The following is a 6113-nucleotide window of genomic DNA, read 5'->3' as shown; positions in this document are numbered from 1 at the left end:
AGAGAACATATTACAGTTTATCGAGCAAAACATTTAAGGGGAAACGAAGAAACCCGACTAATTAGGAGTAAAACGTGTAAATATAACTTTCAAGTAAAAAGAGGGTTGTTTGGACCCAAGGATGAAAATAACTAGGGTTTCAAAATCAACCGCAAAACCAAGCTCAAAGGGCTTATAGAATTCCAACGGAAAACATTTGACTAACGACAAATCAAAAGACAAATAGATAGGCTAAGAAAATATTTTTCGGAATCGTAAAGAATCGTTTGTATGACTAAAAGTCACTATATATTCAAGTAGAGGTTATATAACAAGGGTTTTGATGAAAATCATATGGAAAAGGAAGACTCTTAAAACCGTACTTGAAAGTAGTTCACTTGTGGCCGATAAAACCCTAACTCATACTTCTATATTTTGGGTACAGAGTAAGTAAACATTTGGCGTTTCAAATTGAAGAGGTATCATGTTTTGGAATGGTAAAACGATCATAGTATTTGCCAAACGAAAATATACAAATTCAAATAGAAACTTAGTCCTTGAGCGAAAATTTGGGCAGCACGCCCTTTGTGTTTACCTAATTTTCCAGCCATTTTGGCTTCATTATTTTTCTCATTCAAGCCCAAGTTTATACACAACACAAATGCATTTCAATAGCCGTTCCATAGGCTCAAGACAATACAAGGGCATAAATCAACTAATAACAAATGCGGAAATGAAGTTTACAAAAAAAACAGATTTGATAGGGTTTTGCGGAATGGGCACATCCGAGGCTACGCTTATCGGATTGAGGTGAAACTTATACCATTTCGAAGCTAAGAGAAAGGGATACAAGATTGAAGAAGGTCACTCAGTCCAGTTTGTAGTGCAACTAGGTCAAAAGATCAGTATACCAAACCAGCACCGTCAAAACAGGTTTACAAACCGCATTCTCGCTCAAATATCACAAGTCAGGCTCCCCAAGTCCAAATCAAGTGATTCCAAAGCCATCCGAAAACTAAGATACAAGGATACAATTCTTAGGAAGACATCAACAACTAAATCAGAAGCATTCCGAATCAAATTAACCAATTACAGAGGCAATTATCAAGTTCGGGTAGAAACAGGGCAGCAGGGGTAAATCGGTCTTTTCACAGGCTACGTTGCTCTGATTGAGTTTAAATTTTGTAGGCACCTATAAAATATCATTCTATACAACTTCTATGTTTTATGCCAAGCCTAATTCGGCCTCTAACTACGAGTAACAGTACCGGGCAGAACTGAAACATGAAATTCCAGAAATCTGGAAATTTTGGTTTTCAATTGAATTTTCTTCCTTTCCTTGTTCCAATCACTACCAAAGCCCCTTATATAATCTTATATACAACATATACTAACCATACAACAAGTTTAGGCAGAAAATCATCAAACCCTAACTTGCATATATCATCCAAAATCATCACAACAACTTGTATAACTTGTAGTCTAATCAAAACATGAGCTAGATAACATCTTAAACCAGAAATTAAAAGAACAAGAACTATGATCAGATCTTATACCTCAAAACAAAGCTTGAAAGAGTGATACTTCACCACCTTTGGAAATTTTTAGTTCCCCTAGCTTCCCAAGCCCACAACTCACTCTTTAATCGGTTTAGAATTTTGATTCCTCACTTAGATGGTGCAAATCAAGAAGAAAATTGTTTTCTCTTGCTCCCCCTTTCTCTCTCTCTTGTCTCGGCCAAGCTCAAGGAAAAATGAAGAAGAAAGGCTGCTCTATGGTGATTAAAAGGCAAGAAGATTAGGATTAGTCTAAGCCACAAGTTTTGCCAACACTTGGATCAACCACAATCACAAAATTTTCTCTTTCTTCTCCTTGCACTTTTGGCCACAAATTTCGGTCAAAGGCAGCTGGAAATGAGGGGATATTTTGCTCAAATATCAATGAGCTCATGTGGTAAGAAAGTGGTGGTCCAGCGGTGCGTTCAATAGGTAGTGCGCGGTACACGTCGGTTCGCACCGTTTTTCCTTAAATCGCACGTATTAGGGTTTTTACTTCCTATTCACTAACCTTATATCATTGCTTCTAATCACATATTATTTCTCACCTAAAAGTCACTTTTAATCACCAAATTTGATCCTTGCTTCGTACCGAAAAATCATCCGGTGAAAAATCGCGAAAAACCCTAATTTGCTCCAGTCTTGAAACCGAAAAGTGAAACCCTACTTTCTAGGTTCATTTGCACTTATTATGGAATTACTGGGTAGTAGGCTATAATAAATGAATAATTTCCAAATAAAAGGCATTTTTGAGAAAAATATAAGAAATTTGCGAGTCCTCACACTCTCTCCCCCTTAAAAGAATTTCGACCTCGAAATTCATACCTTCCGTCGCCTCGGAGGACCCCAGAACTCGGTGCTGATCTACGGCATAAACTTGTGTTGATACCTTTGTTCGGTTTTCTCTTTCATGAATTTGTTTCAGTTTGGTTCCTTCCACTTGTTGAGTACTACCCTCTCGTGGCTATTTCTTCGGGCAATTGCTACGTTGATGATTGCTACTCCCACAAATCAAACATTTTCCCCCTTTTCGCCAGCAATCATTCTCAGTGTGATTTGCCTTTCCACAGTATCCACAGGCCAATCGAGGAACTACTGTTGGATCTTCTCGAGAAATGTCCTTTGATCCGATCTGACTTCCTTTCATGGACCTTTCATCGACTGCTCTTAATGTCCAAGGTGGGCGAGGGGAATGGTTCACTTTTTGCACTTTGGAGAGCAGTATCTTTTCTCCAGATTCCTCAGGTATACTGCTGGATGTATCTCTTTTCCGCGTTTGAAAGGCTTTTACTTGGGCTTTCACATCCTCAATTCTTTGGGCCTTCTCAAGAGCCTCTGTAAACGTATTAACTTGAACTGCCGCTAATGCCTCCTGGATTTCCAAATTTAGTCCTTGAATAAATCGTCTTATTCTCCGTCGCTCCGTCACCACCAATTCGGAAGCGAATTTAGACAGTCTAGTAAATTTGGTCTCATATTCAGCCACACTTAGGGTTCCCTGACGCAACCCAATAAATTCGTCCTCCCTCCTTTCTTGGACTAAAGGTGGGAGATACTTTTCATTAAATTCCCTTACAAAGTTCGCCCATGTCCATACCGTCTGTTCTCTTTCCCACTTGGCCTTAATTACATTCCACCACGCGCGGGCTGGTCCTTCGAATTGAAATACAGCAAAATTTACTTGTCTTTGCTCCGTGTAATTCAAAGCCGCGAAGATATTAATCATTGCCTCCAACCACTGCTCAGCTATATCTGGATCAGGCCCTCCTTGAAATTTCGGAGGTAGAAACTTTTGGAACCTCTCAAGAGCCTTATCCTCTCCGATCTCAGGATTCCGGGGTTGATTCACGGGCATTTTACCTTGTTGATCTACCAGTCGTGCCAGGATATTTGTCATTTGTTGCATCGCCGTCGCCATTTGATCTCCAGCCTCAACCCTCGGTCCCTGTTCTTGCTCCGCCACTGTTTCTCTTTCTTCTCTCGGTTCTTGAGCTTGCCTAGCTCCACGGCCACGACTAGCTCCACGTCCACGACTACGTCTCCCGTCCATATATATGTTTTCCCCCTCTCTTTTCTTTTCTTTTCCCCCAAAAAGGTAATTTAGTGAATAAACACAGTAAATTGACTACAGTAACAAATTCTAGCATTCCAAATACACAAATCAATATATACGCACATAACACGCCATATCAAGAAGACGGATAAGCAAATACACAAATACATATCAAGTTGGACAGATAACCATGTACACACAGGTATACTAACGTCATGTAGTAACAATATACAGGTAAATCAAAAGGAAAAGGTAAAGTCGTCCCAGTATCAGCCCGTCCGGTCTCTCACGTCACTTACTATCCAAACTAGATGTCCCTGACCTCTTGTGCTCATTCTAGTCAGACAAAGCCTGTTCATGTTCCCAAAATACAAGTCTCAAGTCCTTAGCAGCGCCGCAACTCTAGAGTACTCAGGCACGAGAATCCGAAATAAGATAATTCACATCTCGAGCTGCAGTCCCAAGAGTAAACTATCTACAATCGGAATTCCTACCTGACATACCTATCTATGGTCCTCAGATACCATGAGAAAGATTTAAGACCTATAACATTCGCAATTCATAGCTTCACTTAGTCCCTCATACTTATTCACCACTTAGTCCAGGGTCACTCCGCACAGAGACCACGCGAAGCAGCTATAGGTTTTATCCCTCAATCGCTTAACTTTCAAGTCAAATCGAATCCCACAGTCCGGCATCCTAAACTTCAAGCCTAGGATACACTACAGATATCTGAAGCCTAAGCTCTGATACCACCTGTGACGGCCCCACCTCTCCCTAGGGCGTACCCCAGGGTTCGGCGGACCGCCTGCCCAACTCTCGCCGGGACTCACTCATTCACTACAGTCCTCACTTAAAATCTGAATAAATCACAAGAATAAATAGGGCAACGATCCAGAACTTAAAGCGAAACTTATAGACATTGCCATCCCCAAAAGGGAGTGTAAAGATCGAATATACAAAGGTTCTCAATCCTTCATACGTCCAGCCCGTGCCAAGCACTAGGCGAGAACCACTACAAAAGAAACAAAAGAACTAGACTGGCTAGTCTATGCTCTCATTCTGCTCGCCGTCCCCTGTTAAGGAAAACAAAACTAAAGGGGTGAGCTAAAAGCTCAGTGAGGTTCCGAACAGATAATCAAACAATCAATTCAATACATTAAACATGGAGTATCAATAATTCAAGAAACATTTACAATGGAAAGCGATAGTAACATTCATTAAAAGGATACGGGCTCACATGGAGCTATTCGTTCGTTCGTTCGTTCCCCAGACATTTCCCCTTATTCCTCCAATTATTTGAAAATTTCCTTTTTGAGAAGTAAACCCTCGTGCCTTCGTTCGTTCATTCATCCCCTTCCGGACGTTGGCCGGACTCCACCCATCCGGACGTAGCCGGACTACAAGGTAATGCTCGAATATACCAAATTCACCCAGGGTCACCATATCGCCCGACCGAGTCCGCTTCTGGCTCGAGTCGATCGGTAACGAAGGGCAGGGCCCAGTTCAGCCAAACGGCTTACATTCATGCGCAACTAGCATTTAATCATTTAATCATTGAAAATTTTACATTTATTTAGGTCGAGTGCGATAAAGTACACACTCGCCTAGAAAACTCGTTTTAACAATCATTAAAAGCACTTAACACATTATCAATCAATAATAACAAGCCAATAAGTCAAGGAAATATAACAAACAAAGAACACTCACCTAGTTATGTAAAATAACGTGCAAAATATCCTTCTGGATATTACCCTTAGTCACCAATGAAACCTAAGATTGAACAAGAGAACATATTACAGTTTATCGAGCAAAACATTTAAGGGGAAACGAAGAAACCCGACTAATTAGGAGTAAAACGTGTAAATATAACTTTCAAGTAAAAAGAGGGTTGTTTGGACCCAAGGATGAAAATAACTAGGGTTTCAAAATCAACCGCAAAACCAAGCTCAAAGGGCTTATAGAATTCCAACGGAAAACATTTGACTAACGACAAATCAAAAGACAAATAGATAGGCTAAGAAAATATTTTTCGGAATCGTAAAGAATCGTTTGTATGACTAAAAGTCACTATATATTCAAGTAGAGGTTATATAACAAGGGTTTTGATGAAAATCATATGGAAAAGGAAGACTCTTAAAACCGTACTTGAAAGTAGTTCACTTGTGGCCGATAAAACCCTAACTCATACTTCTATATTTTGGGTACAGAGTAAGTAAACATTTGGCGTTTCAAATTGAAGAGGTATCATGTTTTGGAATGGTAAAACGATCATAGTATTTGCCAAACGAAAATATACAAATTCAAATAGAAACTTAGTCCTTGAGCGAAAATTTGGGCAGCACGCCCTTTGTGTTTACCTAATTTTCCAGCCATTTTGGCTTCATTATTTTTCTCATTCAAGCCCAAGTTTATACACAACACAAATGCATTTCAATAGCCGTTCCATAGGCTCAAGACAATACAAGGGCATAAATCAACTAATAACAAATGCGGAAATGAAGTTTACAAAAAAAACAGATTTG

The sequence above is a fragment of the Coffea arabica genome, chromosome 1e (genome assembly GCF_036785885.1).
Source record: "Coffea arabica cultivar ET-39 chromosome 1e, Coffea Arabica ET-39 HiFi, whole genome shotgun sequence".
Taxonomy (NCBI): Eukaryota; Viridiplantae; Streptophyta; class Magnoliopsida; order Gentianales; family Rubiaceae; genus Coffea; species Coffea arabica.
Note: the sequence above shows the minus strand (reverse complement) of the source record.